The sequence below is a fragment of the Euprymna scolopes genome, chromosome 46 (genome assembly GCF_053919585.1).
Source record: "Euprymna scolopes isolate OS-2025 chromosome 46, ASM5391958v1, whole genome shotgun sequence".
In the NCBI taxonomy this organism is placed as follows: Eukaryota; Metazoa; Mollusca; class Cephalopoda; order Sepiida; family Sepiolidae; genus Euprymna; species Euprymna scolopes.
In genome coordinates this window covers 47,088,522-47,106,529 of record NC_136527.1, presented here as the reverse complement: position 1 = coordinate 47,106,529, position 18,008 = coordinate 47,088,522, and positions in this window count along the sequence as shown.

The following is an 18,008-nucleotide window of genomic DNA, read 5'->3' as shown; positions in this document are numbered from 1 at the left end:
ATATTATGGTAACATGGGTATAAAATGATGGAGGTCTGAAACATACAATGATATTATGGTAACATGGGTATAAAATGATGGAGGTCTGAAACATACAATGATATTATGGTAACATGGGTATAAAATGATGGAGGTCTGAAACATACAATGATATTATGATAACATGAGTATAAAATGATGGAGGTCTGAAACATACAATGATATTATGTTAACATGGGTATAAAATGATGGAGGTCTGAAACATACAATGATATTATGGTAACATGGGTATAAAATGATGCAGGTCTGAAACATACAATGATATTATGGTAACATGGGTATAAAATGATGGAGGTCTGAAACATACAATGATATTATGATAACATGAGTATAAAATGATGGAGGTCTGAAACATACAATGATATTATGTTAACATGGGTATAAAATGATGGAGGTCTGAAACATACAATGATATTATGGTAACATGGGTATAAAATGATGCAGGTCTGAAACATACAATGATATTATGGTAACATGGGTATAAAATGATGGAGGTCTGAAACATACAATGATATTATGTTAACATGGGTATAAAATGATGCAGGTCTGAAGGATACAATGATATTATGGTAACATGGGTATAAAATGATGGAGGTCTGAAACATACAATGATATTATGGTAACATGGGTATAAAATGATGCAGGTCTGAAGGATACAATGATATTATGGTAACATGGGTATAAAATGATGGAGGTCTGAAACATACAATGATATTATGGTAACATGGGTATAAAATGATGGAGGTCTGAAACATACAATGATATTATGTTAACATGGGTATAAAATGATGGAGGTCTGAAACATACAATGATATTATGGTAACATGGGTATAAAATGATGGAGGTCTGAAACATACAATGATATTATGGTAACATGGGTATAAAATGATGGAGGTCTGAAACATACAATGATATTATGGTAACATGGGTATAAAATGATGCAGGTCTGAAACATACAATGATATTATGGTAACATGGGTATAAAATGATGGAGGTCTGAAACATACAATGATATTATGGTAACATGGGTATAAAATGATGGAGGTCTGAAACATACAATGATATTATGGTAACATGGGTATAAAATGATGGAGGTGTGAAACATACAATGATATTATGGTAACATGGGTATAAAATGATGGAGGTCTGAAACATACAATGATATTATGGTAACATGGGTATGAAATGATGGAGGTCTGAAACATACAATGGTATTATGGTAACATGGGTATAAAATGATGGAGGTCTGAAACATACAATGATATTATGGTAACATGGGTATAAAATGATGGAGGTCTGAAACATACAATGATATTATGGTAACATGGATATAAAATGATGCAGGTCTGAAACATACAATGATATTATGGTAACATGGGTATAAAATGATGGAGGTCTGAAACATACAATGATATTATGGTAACATGGGTATAAAATGATGGAGGTCTGAAACATACAATGATATTATGGTAACATGGGTATAAAATGATGGAGGTCTGAAACATACAATGATATTATGGTAACATGGGTATAAAATGATGCAGGTCTGAAACATACAATGATATTATGGTAACATGGATATAAAATGATGGAGGTCTGAAACATACAATGATATTATGGTAACATGGGTATAAAATGATGGAGGTCTGAAACATACAATGATATTATGGTAACATGGATATAAAATGATGGAGGTCTGAAACATACAATGATATTATGGTAACATGGGTATAAAATGATGGAGGTCTGAAACATACAATGATATTATGGTAACATGAGTATAAAATGATTGAGGTCTGAAACATACAATGATATTATGTTAACATGGGTATAAAATGATGGAGGTCTGAAACATACAATGATATTATGGTAACATGGGTATAAAATGATGGAGGTCTGAAACATACAATGATATTATGGTAACATGGGTATAAAATGATGCAGGTCTGAAACATACAATGATATTATGGTAACATGGATATAAAATGATGGAGGTCTGAAACATACAATGATATTATGTTAACATGGGTATAAAATGATGGAGGTCTGAAACATACAATGATATTATGTTAACATGGGTATAAAATGATGGAGGTCTGAAACATACAATGATATTATGGTAACATGGGTATAAAATGATGCAGGTCTGAAACATACAATGATATTATGGTAACATGGGTATAAAATGATGAAGGTCTGAAACATACAATGATATTATGGTAACATGGGTATAAAATGATGGAGGTCTGAAACATACAATGATATTATGGTAACATGGGTATAAAATGATGGAGGTCTGAAACATACAATGATATTATGGTAACATGGATATAAAATGATGCAGGTCTGAAACATACAATGATATTATGGTAACATGGGTATAAAATGATGGAGGTCTGAAACATACAATGATATTATGGTAACATGGGTATAAAATGATGGAGGTCTGAAACATACAATGATATTATGGTAACATGGGTATAAAATGATGGAGGTCTGAAACATACAATGATATTATGGTAACATGGGTATAAAATGATGGAGGTCTGAAACATACAATGATATTATGGTAACATGGGTATAAAATGATGGAGGTCTGAAACATACAATGATATTATGGTAACATGAGTATAAAATGATTGAGGTCTGAAACATACAATGATATTATGGTAACATGGTATAAAATGATGGAGGTCTGAAACATACAATGATATTATGGTAACATGGGTATAAAATGATGGAGGTCTGAAACATACAATGATATTATGATAACATGGGTATAAAATGATGGAGGTCTGAAACATACAATGATATTATGGTAACATGGGTATAAAATGATGGAGGTCTGAAACATACAATGATATTATGGTAACATGCGTATAAAATGATGGAGGTCTGAAACATACAATGATATTATGGTAACATGGATATAAAATGATGCAGGTCTGAAACATACAATGATATTATGGTAACATGGGTATAAAATGATGGAGGTCTGAAACATACAATGATATTATGGTAACATGGATATAAAATGATGCAGGTCTGAAACATACAATGATATTATGGTAACATGGGTATAAAATGATGGAGGTCTGAAACATACAATGATATTATGGTAACATGGGTATAAAATGATGGAGGTCTGAAACATACAATGATATTATGGTAACATGGGTATAAAATGATGGAGGTCTGAAACATACAATGATATTATGGTAACATGGGTATAAAATGATGGAGGTCTGAAACATACAATGATATTATGGTAACATGACTATAAAATGATTGAGGTCTGAAACATACAATGATATTATGTTAACATGGTATAAAATGATGGAGGTCTGAAACATACAATGATATTATGGTAACATGACTATAACATAACAATTCAACTATCTGTTGGATAAATCTAAGATTCACTAATGGCTGGATTATGATTATGTAATACACTATCCTCTATCCCTCCCCGAGTCATTTGCGAGTATTCTGAATGACTGATTTAATATCTGTTACTGGTGATGATTACAGATAGAATGATGTTCTTTTCAAAGCACATATTAATAGTGTCTTTATACTGTCTTTGCACTATGACCTCAAATCATGTAAGAAAATGAAATTAAAATAAGAATTAATAAGTGTACTGCTTGTACATAAAATAAAGAGACAGTCGTGAACCATAATTGAGTAAACTGCCCCCTGGTTCGGGGATTATTCTGCCCCGTTTAATGTTCATAATCACTGAGCCACTTTGGTTCTTGTCGTGGGCGACTGGAGCATCTTGGAATCTGGTCGAAGGAAATTTTTTCTGGTCTTACTCTAGGAGTCACGCTCCTTCTCAGTGTAGTTGGTACTGTGGATGAAGGCGTTGGAGCCTGCTGTGATGGAGGTGGCCTGGTAGATGCAGGCATGGGAGGTCTGAAACATAATTTATAATTAACCGTTTTGGAGAGTTTTGTTAAGAGAAGCCAACAAACAAAATATTATGGTAACATGGGTATAAAATGATGGAGGTCTGAAACATACAATGATATTATGGTAACATGAGTATAACATAACAATTCAACTATCTGTTAGATAAATCTAAGATGCACTAATGGCTGGATTATGATTATGTAATACACTATCCTCTATCCCTCCCCGAGTCATTTGAGAGTATTCTGAATGTCTGTTACTGGTGATGATTACAGATAGGATGATGTTCTTTTCAAAGATAATTTTTTAATAGATAGTGTCTTTATACTGTCTTTGCACTATGACCTCAAATCATGTGGGAAAATGAAATTAAAATAAGAATTAATACGTGTACTGCTTGTACATAAAATAAAGAGACAGTCATGAATCATCATTGGGTAAACTGCCCTCTGGTTCAGGGATTATTCTGCCCCGTTTAATGTTCATAATCACTGAGCTACTTTGGTTCTTGTCGTGGGTGACTGGAGCATCTTGGAGTCTGGTCGAAGGAAAGTTGTTCTGGTCTTACTCTAGTTTCTCGCTGTAGTTGGTACTGTGGATGATGGCGTTGGAGCCTGCGGTGTGGGAGGTGGCCTGGTAGATGCAGGCATGGGAGGTTGACTGTCATCCACTGGTGGTGGTCTGTCCAAGACTGATGGCATTGGTGATTAAGGCTGAGTGACATGAGGTGGTCTACCTTGCTCAGCTGGTGTAATGTGACGGTCTGAGATGGAACAGCTGGGGCTATTGGTATCCCACTCACTGGTGTAGGTGGGTTGGGATTTCCTCCTTTGAAGTGATATCTCAAATCATGGTCAATGGTATGTTTTTCAGGAGGGGAATACACCGGCATGTACTTTCGTAGAAACTTCCTGTTGCAAAATGTCACTCTGCCTGATCCGTCCATGCGTACAACATATTGGTCAAATTGATGAACTTCAATAACAGTTCCAGTTTTCATGTGTCGGTTGCGTAAAGCTTCCTCTCTCAGAGTAAGTGTGTCCCTCTCATGTCTCATGAGGTTTGTAGCTGCCGGGCAGGATTGGGATGAAGTCTCGGATTGCCCGTCCAAAGACACACATTGCTGGAGATAATTTTGTATCTCTGTCCGGGGTGTTTCGATACTGCAACATGGCAGGCTGAAAGGCATCGGTGTCTAGTTCACCATTTGGTTCAGTGTTGTCTGTAATCATGCATTTCACGGTCTTCACCCCAACTTCTGCTCTACAATTGCAACGTAGGAAAGCTACAGATGAGAGCCTATGATTCACACCCCAGGTCTTTATGAAATCTCTGGTTGTTGAAGCTGTAAACTCTAGACCGCCATCTGCGTATAACTCATCTGCTATTCCAAATTTGACGAATGTGCGTCGTAAGCAGTCAATGAGGCCAGAGGCACCATTGTGTGCCCTTTAAACGATGGGCCAGTTTGAGTATCTATCAACAATCACCAGGTAATTACCGTCTTTGTAGTGGAAAAAGTCCGAACATACACACTGAAATGGATACAAGGGGTAGACGGGTGGCATTGGCGATGCACTTGGTTGAGATGGTGCATTTCGGTTGTAATGATTGCAAGAGTTTCTGAGTTTGGTGATGTCATTACTTATACCAGGCCAAAACACAGAGGTTTCTGCTTTGAAGTCATGGATGAAATGCCTTGATGTGCAAAGTGCAACCCTGTAAGCACATCTTTTCTCAGTAACGGTGGAACCACTATCCTGTCTTTGTATATAATGACACCATTAACGGTGGAAATGTGGTCGGGGAACTGATGGTATACTCTCAAAGAAGGCGGCAGATCATTTCGGATGTCTGACATAACACTTTCAATTTGCTGTACTAGATTGAGCAGCTCCTAGTCGCTGGCTGTTGCAGTTCTAATCTTGTCCCAGGAGATACACTGCAATGATGTGACTGAAGACAAGGCTGATGAGTAGAATATGGCTTTACCACATTGCGAAGCAGTGTCTGGGTCTCTGGTAATAACATCCGAGGCTTTGTGCTGCAGTGTTGGGATGGTTTGTGTCACCTCACTCTGGCTGTAGCCATCAGCAGAGGCTATGTCATCAATGAGAACCATATTGTCAGGCCTTCCAACTGGATGGTGAGATACGGTATCGGCAGCACAGTGTTTGGCACCAGGCACGTGTATCATTGTGAACTTGTACCTTAGGGTCATTTCCTTCAGATTGCGAAGTCTTGAATTGGGGATGTCTTCCAGTGATCTGTCCCCAAAAAGCTTGATCAGGGGCTTGTTGTCTACTGCGATGATCAACTTGTCATATCCCAGACCAAAGTATCTTGCTTTCTTCAAGGTGTCAGCAACTGCAAGGGGTTCACCTTCGACGGGTGCATACCTGGATTTTGTGGGGCTGGTGAACCTGCTACCAACAAGAGTTATCTTCCACCCGTCTCGGCAACAGAAGTGCACAGTTTTGATGCATGTGCAGTATTTTTAGAACAGCCAGAATCCAATGCCATTCTTCGACGAGTTCGTAGCTAGGCAAGTTGGTTTGTTTTTGTCGAATATCTGGACACCATGTTCAATTTCACTGATGATGACTGCTTTTGACTCCTGAAAAAGACGTTCCAGTGTGTTGTCCCAGTTGAATCGAGTTTCAGGTTTCAACAGTTGTCTGAATGCTTGCATCCTGTCCGTCATGCTGAAGGCGTATGATACCTAGTGTACGTATTGTCAAGTACGAAAATAAACATGGTCAATTCGCGCCCAGGGTACAGGAAAAGAACATGGTCGACTATCGGCGATCGGACCTTCATCATACATAAGTAGGCCGATACTATTTTAAGACATTAACTTTATTCATCCAAAATGATGGAGGTCTGAAAAATATAATGATATTATGGCAACATGAGTATAACATTACAATTCAATTATCTGTTGGATAAATCTAAGATGCACTAATGGCTGGATTATGATTATGTAATACACTATCCTCTATATGCTAAGTTTTTTATTCTGCAATCCTCAAATATAGCACGTTCATGCATTCACAAAAAATAAATATAATTACCTTAAGAAATTCATTGGTAATAATTTTGTGGTGGAATGTGATTTATCAAATATAGCTATTATATAGTAAAAACCTATTGCATACCAGAAAGATTTACCTGCGAGCAGATCTTCTAGGACAGAACACTGGCAAATTTGCATACACGCTTTAACGCATACATGCATACATATTAAAATATATACATATGTATACATATAAAAATATATACATATACATACATATAAAAATATATACATATGCATACACATAAAAATATATACATATGCATACACATAAAAATATATACATATGCATACATATAAAATATATACATATGCATACATATACAAATATATACATATGCATACATATAAAAAATATATACATATGCATACATATAAAAAATATATACATATGCATACATATAAAAATATATACATATGCATACATATAAAAATATACGTATGCATACATATAAAAATATATACATATGCATACATATAAAAATATATACATATGCATACGCATAAAAATATATACATATGCATACATATAAAAATATATATATATGCATACATATATAAAAATATATACATATTAATACATATAAAATATATATACATATGCATACATATAAAAATATATACATATGCATACATATAAAAATATATACGTATGCATACATGTAAAAATATATACATATGCATAAATATAAAAAATATATACATATGCATAGATATACAAATATATACATATGTATACATATAAAAAATATATACATATGCATACATATAAAAATATATACATATGCATACATATAAAAAATATATACATATGCATACATATAAAAAATATATACATATGCATACATATAAAAATATATACATATGCATACACATAAAAATATATACATATGCTTACATATAAAAATATATATATATGCATACATATATAAAAATATATACATATTAATACATATAAAATATATATACATATGCATACATATAAAAATATATACATATGCATACATATAAAAATATATACGTATGCATACATGTAAAAATATATACATATGCATACATATAAAAAATATATACATATGCATACATATGCATACATATAAAAATATATACATATACATACATATAAAAAATATATACATATCCATACATATAAAAATATATACATATGCATACATATAAAAATATATACATATGCATACAGATAAAAATATATACATATGCATACATATAAAAAATATATACATATGCATACATATAAAAATATATACATATGCATACATATACAAATATATACATATGCATATATATAAAAAATATATACATATACATACATAAAAAATATATACATATGCATACATATAAAAAATATATACATATGCATACATATAAAAAATATATACATATGTATACATATAAAAATATATATATATGCATACATATAAAAAATATATACATATGCCTACATATAAAATATATATATATGCATACATATATAAAAAAATATATACATATTTATACATATAAAATATATATACATATGCATACATATAAAAATATATACATATGCATACATATAAAAAATATATAATATGCATACATATAAAAAATATATACATATGCATACATATAAAAATATATACATATGCATACACATAAAAATATATACATATGCATACATATAAAAATATATACATATGCATACATATAAAAATATATACATATGCATACATATAAATATATATATATATTCATACATATATAAAATATATACATATTTATACATGTAAAATATATATACATATGCATACATATAAAAATATATACATATGCATACATATAAAAATATATACGTATGCATACATGTAAAAATATATACATATGCATACATATAAAAAATATATACATATGCATACATATGCATACATATAAAAATATATACATATACATACATATAAAAAATATATACATATCCATACATATAAAAATATATACATATGCATACATAATAAAATATATACATATGCATACAGATAAAAATATATACATATGCATACATATAAAAAATATATACATATGAATACATATAAAAATATATACATATGCATACATATACAAATATAAACATATGCATCCATATAAAAAATATATACATATACGTACATAAAAAATATATACATATGCATACATATAAAAAATATATACATATGCATACATATAAAAAATATATACATATGCATACATATAAAAATATATACATATGCATACATATAAAAATATATACATATGAATACATATAAAAAATATATATATGCATACATATATAAAAATATATACATATTTATACATATAAAATATATATACATATGCATACATATAAAAATATATACATATGCATACATATAAAAAATATATAATATGCATACATATAAAAAATATATACATATGCATACATATAAAAAATATATAAATATGCATACATATGCATACATATAAAAATATATACATATACATACATATAAAAAATATATACATATCCATACATATAAAAATATATACATATGCATACATATAAAAATATATACATATGCATACAGATAAAAATATATACATATGCATACATATAAAAAATATATACATATGCATACATATAAAAATATATACATATGCATACATATACAAATATATACATATGCATACATATACAAATATATACATATGCATACATATAAAAAATATATACATATGCATACATATAAAAATATATACATATGCATACATATAAAAATATATATATGCATACATATATAAAAATATATACATATTAATACATATAAAATATATATACATATGCATACATATAAAAATATATACATATGCATACATATAAAAAATATATACATATGCATATATATAAAAATATATACATATGCATACATATAAAAATATATACATATTAATATATATAAAATATATACATATGCATACATATGCATACATATAAAAATATATACATATACATACATATAAAAAATATATACATATGCATACATATAAAAATATATAAATATGCATACATATAAAAATATATACATATGCATACATATAAAAATATATACATATGCATACATATAAAAATATATGCATATACATACATATAAAAAATATATACATACCGTACATATAAAAATATATACATATGCATACATATACAAAATATATACATATGTATACATATAAAAATATATACATATGTATACATATAAAAATATATACATATGCATACATATAAAAAATATATGCATATGCATACATATAAAAATATATACATATGCATACATATAAAAATATATACATATGAATACATATAAAAATATATACATATGCATACATATAAAAATATATACATATGCATACATATAAAAAATATATACATATGCATACATATAAAAAATATATACATATGCATACATATAAAAAATATATACATATGCATACATATAAAAATATATACATATGCATACATATAAAAATATATACATATGAATACATATAAAATTATATACATATGCATACATATAAAATTATATACATATGCATACATATAAAAATATATACATATACATACATATAAAAATATATACATATCCATGCATATAAAAATATATACATATGAATACATATAAAATTATATACATATGCATACATATAAAAATATATACATATACATACATATAAAAATATATACATATCCATACATATAAAAATATATACATATGCATACATATAAAAATATATACATATGCATACATATAAAAAATATATACATATGCATACATATAAAAAATATATACATATGCATACATATAAAATATATACATATTCATACATATAAAAATATATACATGTGCATATATATGAAAATATATACATATGCATACATATAAAAAATATATACATATGCATACATATAAAAAATATATACATATATAAAAACTATATACATATAAATACATATAAAAAAATATATATATGCATGAAACCAAGTAGAAAATGATGTCAAGCTATACATAAATAAAATGATGTCCAGCCATTAATGAAGAAAATTATGACAAGCCATTAATGAAAAAAATGATGTCAAGCTATTAATGAAGAAAATGATGTCAAGCTATTCATGAAGAAAATGATGTCAAGCTATTCATGAAGAAAATATCAAGCTATTCATGAAGAAAATGATGTCAAGCTATTCATGAAGAAAATGATATCAAGCTATTAATGAAGAAAATAATGTCAAGCTATTAATGAAGAAAATGATGTCAAGCTATTAATGAAGAAAATGATGTCAAGCTATTCATGAAGAAAATATCAAGCTATTCATGAAGAAAATGATGTCAAGCTATTCATGAAGAAAAGTATATCAAGCTATTAATGAAGAAAATAATGTCAAGCTATTAATGAAGAAAATGATGTCAAGCTATTAATGAAGAAAATGATGTCAAGCTATTCATGAAGAAAATGATGTCAAGCTTTAATGAAAAAAATGATATCAAGCTATTCATAAAGAAAATGGTGTCAAGCTATTTATGAAGAAAATGATGTCAAGCTATTCATGAAGAAAATGATATCAAGCTATTAATGAAGAAAATGATGTCAAGCTATTCATGAAGAAAATGATATCAAGCTATTAATGAAGACTATTTTATCTAAATATATAGGTGCTTATGTAGGCACCGCCAAAAATGGCCGCAAAATCAAGTTGTTGTTTTTAAAACTAAATTACATTTATTAAAATCCATTATTTCTGAGTAACTTTTTTTTCCAGAAAGATAAAACCCTGAATTTTATCATATAGAAAACAGAATAATGTAAAACATTTTCTACTATTTTTAATTAAATTTTAAATGTTAAATTTTCATAAAAGTTAACAATTGACATTTTTTATCTTGCACAAAAAACGTACTAAAATATTTTAAAAAAAAAAAGGTTTTTGAAATAATTAATTTATTTATTTATTGTCTAACTAAGATTTAGGATGATTTTCTAAGAGAATATGCAAAAATATTATAATATAAGTACCTGAATTTCAAATAATTCCACTTATTCATATAGGTAACCAGATATTTCGCGTCCATGTAGAGTCGAAATCGACTCTGTTTACGTTTGCGTTTTATAAGAAGAAAACTATGGAAGACCAAACAGGCCCAAAAAATATTTTTCAGTGACGAAAATTTCAATGTATTATTAAGCTGAGGCTGGCCAGTACCAGATGGGTGACCATTTGTATGAGTTTGGTTTTTAATGTGTATGTGTGTGGGGACCAGACTCCCCAAAAATGGGAGGGGGGGCAATTTAAAGCAGAATAAAAAAAAATTATTTCAGCGCGTTTGGTCCACCATAGTCGAAAGGCGGCAAACGTTTTTAAACGGGATCGAAAAAAATTATGCTATTTTTAACACAAAGGGCACAACATTTATCGATTTTTTTTGTATCGATTAATCAAAGCATGCCCTGTTTTATAATGGTCATGCATTATTCGGCTCGCTAAAAAAAATTGTTAATTTATTTATCAAAAATTTTAAAATGGCTTTTTTCGTATAAATATTAAAAACATTTTTTTTTGTTTTGCTTAACTTAAATTAATTATTTTACTTAACATATTCACCGAATTTCACACTTCAAAACTCAAAAGCGGGATAATTAAACACAATCGAAGTTCTGATATTCAGATGTCAAAATAAGGTATGCAAACAATTTTTTTTTAATCTATAATTCTGTCCCTTACAACAACACAATATGTGTTGTTCAGTTTCAGATGATTATTTTAAGCATATTTGTTCCCACTTCAAAACAAGGGGGGGTTGTATGCAAATATATATATATATATATATATATATATATATATATATATATATATATATATATATATATATATATCGTTTATGAAAAATAAGTACACTGTTATAAAGTTCATTCTTCTCCTAATAATCGCTGAAAATTTCGTATTGATCGGATAATTACCTGATTTTTGGTAGATTTTTAAAAAGACGGTCCGTCAAAAAGTACTGACCTCCCCCCCCCAGTTTTGGCGGTGCCTATGCTTATGTATTTTTGGTATTTTTAAATAGTTTTTTTCATGTTTAATTCAAGTGTCACGATGGCTTTTTTATTATTGAATTGTTCGGTGGAAGCACATAATACTTACAAAACGATTACCTTATTATTTCAGCGCGTACCAAAAAAAAACCTAAGTACCAATTACTTCTCTATCATAAAGTGTCTCAGTGTAGAAAATGAAATAACTAAAAAAAGGTTCACTGAATTTATTAGTTTCTGAAGCCGACATGAAAATATATTTTTTTTAATTTATTTTTTACGTGTAATTTTTTTCAATTTTATCTTTCAAACAAAAAACACCGGAAATCTAAAAACGAATAAATAAAAATAAAAATAAATAATAATCCGGCTTTCAAAAATATCTTCCTAACGAATTAAAGAATTAATAAAGATGAAACTTGTAATCTGTTCTCTCTCATGTAAATATTAAAATTCCGCGACATCGGCAACATAACATTTATATTTTGGGCCAATAACAATGCCTCCCGCCTAAATTAAACACAGGCTTTCTGGAGCCAGTTTTTCATCGCGCTTAATTTTATCCGTGATATTCACCAAATAGATCGGCTCTATTTCGAAATGATTTCTTTTTTTTTTTTTCCTTTTCAATTTTGTTTTCTGCGAACTTGCTCTTCCGTTCGTCATCTTGAATGTTAATTTGAGCTTGTGAAGTCAATCACATTTGAAAAATCGTTTCCTTTATAAAAGCAGATAAAGTTAATCGAAAGCAGATTATAAAACAAAAACGTAAGTATTACATGGCGCACGTATGTGTATTTTTTATTTTCATCTTTTTTTCATCGGATTATTATCGAATGGTCACTAATTTATCAGATTTTGTTTTCAATACTGACTTAAACATAAAAAAGGTCAATACGTAATTCTTTGATTGATGGCCAATTCTGTATGCGTTTTCACGTACAGAATTGATAACATTTTTATTGATTTTTGCTTTTTAATGTCCTTTTGTTTTTATTAAAACATGAAATAAGAAAAAAAATAAAACAAAAAGCTTTTGCCTAAAAAAAAACAAAAACAAACATGCCCGCATTACTAGGTGGCCACAAATTCGGTGCTCATTTTACATAAAATTTATAATGAAAAGTGTTCCCCCACTTTTTTAAAAAGGAAATTTTTATATCAAAGACACTATTTCTCTGTGTTACTTTAAAAGTATATATTTTTTCAGCACCCACGAAAACTAATAGACGTCGTCATTGAGGAAACAATAATAATTTTATAAATTTAAAATAAAAAAGGTCAATGTCTAGAATCTTTCCAACTCCAAAAAAACCTTTACAATGATGACTTTGGTAAGTTTTCGGTGGTGCTGAAAACGAATATATACTTCAAAATTGGTGCAAATGATTAGTTTTCATGATATGAGGAAATTTTTCAAAAAGTAGGGATAACTTTCTATATAAATTTAATGCAAAATGAGCACCCATTTTCTGACCACATAGTGATGTGAGAGGCTAACCTGAAAGCCGTTTTGGTAAATTGTTATTTACTTTCCACCTTAACAATAACCTTTAACATGACGATTTCTTTAGTTTTTCAGGTATGCTGAAAACAAATATCGAATTTAAATTTGCCACAAACAAATAATTTTTCAGATATTAAGCAATGTAATTCTTTGTTATCAGTGGGAGCCAATTCTTTATGTACTTGCGCATACAGAATTGGCGACCACCGATAACATAAGGAATTACATTGCTTAATATATGAAAAATTAATTCTTTACGGCAAAATATATGAGCTTATACATGCAGAAATGGAAACCATTTTTAACATAAGGAATGACACAAATCACAATTTTTCTCTATTTTTCTTCTTTAATGTCCTCGTATTGAAACATGAAATCAGAAAAAAACAAAAAACTGTTTTAAAATAAAAAAAAAATGTGATCACCACTTAAAGTATGTATTCGTTTTCAGCATCCCTGAAAACTAATAGAAGTTGTCATTGAAAAATTTTCGGGGGCGTTTGTTAAGATTCTAGGCATTGACTTAAATATTTTGTTGTTGTTGTTGTTGTTGTTGTTGTTAATGTCTAGAATCTTTCCAACTCTAAAAAAATTCTTTACAATGATGACGTTTTATGGTTTTCAGAGTTACTGAAAACGAATATATACTTCAAAAGTGGCAAAGATTTCATGATATGAGGAAATTACTTTTTTTAAAGTGGAATTACTTTTTCAAAAAGTGTGGGATCACTTTTCTATATGAATTTAATGTAAAATGAGCACCCATTTTCTGCCCATATGGTGATAATTTTGTTTTTTTGCTGCCTAAAAGCCGCTTTGGTAAATTGTTTCTTACTTTCCACCTTAACAATCACCTTTCACATGACGATCCCTGTTGGTTTTCGGGTATGCTGAAAACGAATATCGCATATAGCAATGTAATTCTTTGATGTAATTGTATGACATTTAGTTGTTGTTTTCCGATTTCTTAAATTAAATGTTTGTATTCTATGGGGGGTTGATATATTAGAAACTCTGTACACACGTAATATACCAAAGAGTTTTCCTGTTAATTTATTTGGAAATGCAGTTATCAAATTTTCTGTTCGTTTGTTTAAAGAATGCTGATAATTAAAGAAACTTATTATGTTGTATTTTTAAGTTCTCTGAAAAATACATTCAACAAACCTTACAAATTAACTTTTATTAAATTAAAAAATAATCATGATTTTAAACAAATTACAATATTAAGGTTCTGAATTTTTTTAGATGAGGAATGATTCTTTGTATTATTTAGATTATTAAGACTACTGTTCTCATCTCGAGTGTTATTTATTGTACAAACATTGTAAAAATAACAGCACACACTTTAGCCCTCTCTTTTCTTTTTCCTCTTTCTCTGAGCTATATATATGACCTGCTGTTTACTAATACAGTGACCTTCGATAGCTGCACACATCAAATAGTTGACCTTTCCCTACTAACGGTATCAATTTTGACAACCTGACCCCATCGTTCAGCGCATTTGCTACCAGCTGTCATGCATGTATTTGTGTGTGTGCACCTTCAACATACAATACCAAGGAATTAAACCGTTGTCTTTTTTACTTTCCAAGTCATGTTATTCTACCCTTTTCTCTGGGCTATATATGTGACCTGTGTTGTAATTTAAGACTTGTCTCTTTTACTTTCCCAGTCATATGGTTCAACACAGGGTTAACATCATTAAAAGACTCTCATAACACCCTAAATATTTCTTGATATCTTTAAAGAAAGTAACAGTCTGTCTCCTACAACACAGAGCAAAAGCAATGTGTACTGCAAAATCATGACTAAGAAGATATGTACTGAAATATGTACTGGAAAATTGTATGTCCTGAGTAAGAGTTCCATGTAGATGTGGAAAATTGTATAAATGTGAGCCATGTCATTCATTAACAGTAAGGTTAGAAAAACATTGAAAAGCTGTAATATGAGGAGAGATTAAAAAATCAGTTATGGCGCAATATATTGATGGAAAAGGGAAACCATTGACCTTTATAGGATGAAGTAAATAATTATAGATTGTGAAGAACAGTGAAAAGTAAGCTGTCTTAAGGAAATAAATAAGCTTTATACCAGCTTAAAATATCACCTTTTAGGCAACAAAGTGTCTGTAATCGTAATTGTTGTCGTTCCAGGTAAGACAATGTAACATCGAGTCTATATACCTTGATTTCCTCTTAGTCGCTGTCAGAATCTCCATCTTTCTGGTATATTTAATCAAGAAATCAGCCACAGATTGAAATGTGATTAGATGGCAGTGTTCATGACACCCCTAAATCTAGTCGTCATAGAGTTACTTCTTACAGGGAAGACAATGCTATCCATATTCACAGAAACAGACTTGTAACGGCTTCCCAAATCCAACAACAGTATTAAAAAGTGTTCTCTTTCTACAGTTAAGAACAGATTGGAGGAATTTAATTTGTGAGACGCTTTTGAAAGACGCAAATCAATGATTCCTGTAAAGAACAGAAAGTGTCATTTGGGCTCCGTCAATTGCATTCAAGATCATGACTCTTGATATTAATACTAAGTGATTTTTAGAAATAACCGCAAGTTCAATAGGTAAGGCACTGATGGCAGGCAGTACATCACTCGAAGGGAGGACGACGAATGAAATCCTAGGTGCACAATTTCAATGCTACAAGGTTGTTGAGGTTCAGTATTAGTGTGGCGTATTATTAGTGCATACAGTTTGGTAACAAGGTCAAATTAATTAATACTTTGACTGAGCATTTTCTACCCTACTTTGACCGAAATTTGGATAATAATCCCATCTTTATGTAGGATAATGCTCCTATTCATGGAACTTACAGTGTCAAAACGTTATTTGAAGAGCTTTTGCCTTCTCAATTTGAAGTTTATTCTTAAATTGACAGGAACACTAGGATACTTCAATTAAAAGTCAAATATGAACATAAAAAATATAGAGGAATAAAAGGTATTTTAAACTGTTACATTCAATTAAGCTGCAATTTGCAGCTTTAAAAAAATTAAGTGCAGACTCTTTTGGCTTTCTATATATATATATATATATATATATATGATGGACTCTCCCGTCGATTTCGACGTATGAGGTTCAGACAACCCATATTTCTAAAACTCATTTATGCTTTTGCCTCTGATGACTTTTTAGTCCAGCAAGGGACTTGCAGACAAGGCCACAAATAGAACATGAATGTGGATTTAATGCTGCAGATATTGGTTCGGCTGGTAGTCGTTTTGCTCTTACTCTGTTTTCTTTCAGTTGCCTTAAGCTTTCAGATTGAAACCTCTGGAGACCTTCAAAACACCTTGATCTCCATCCTTTTCGGTCATTCACCTCATCTTCAAGACTCCTGTATGGTATGTTCACTG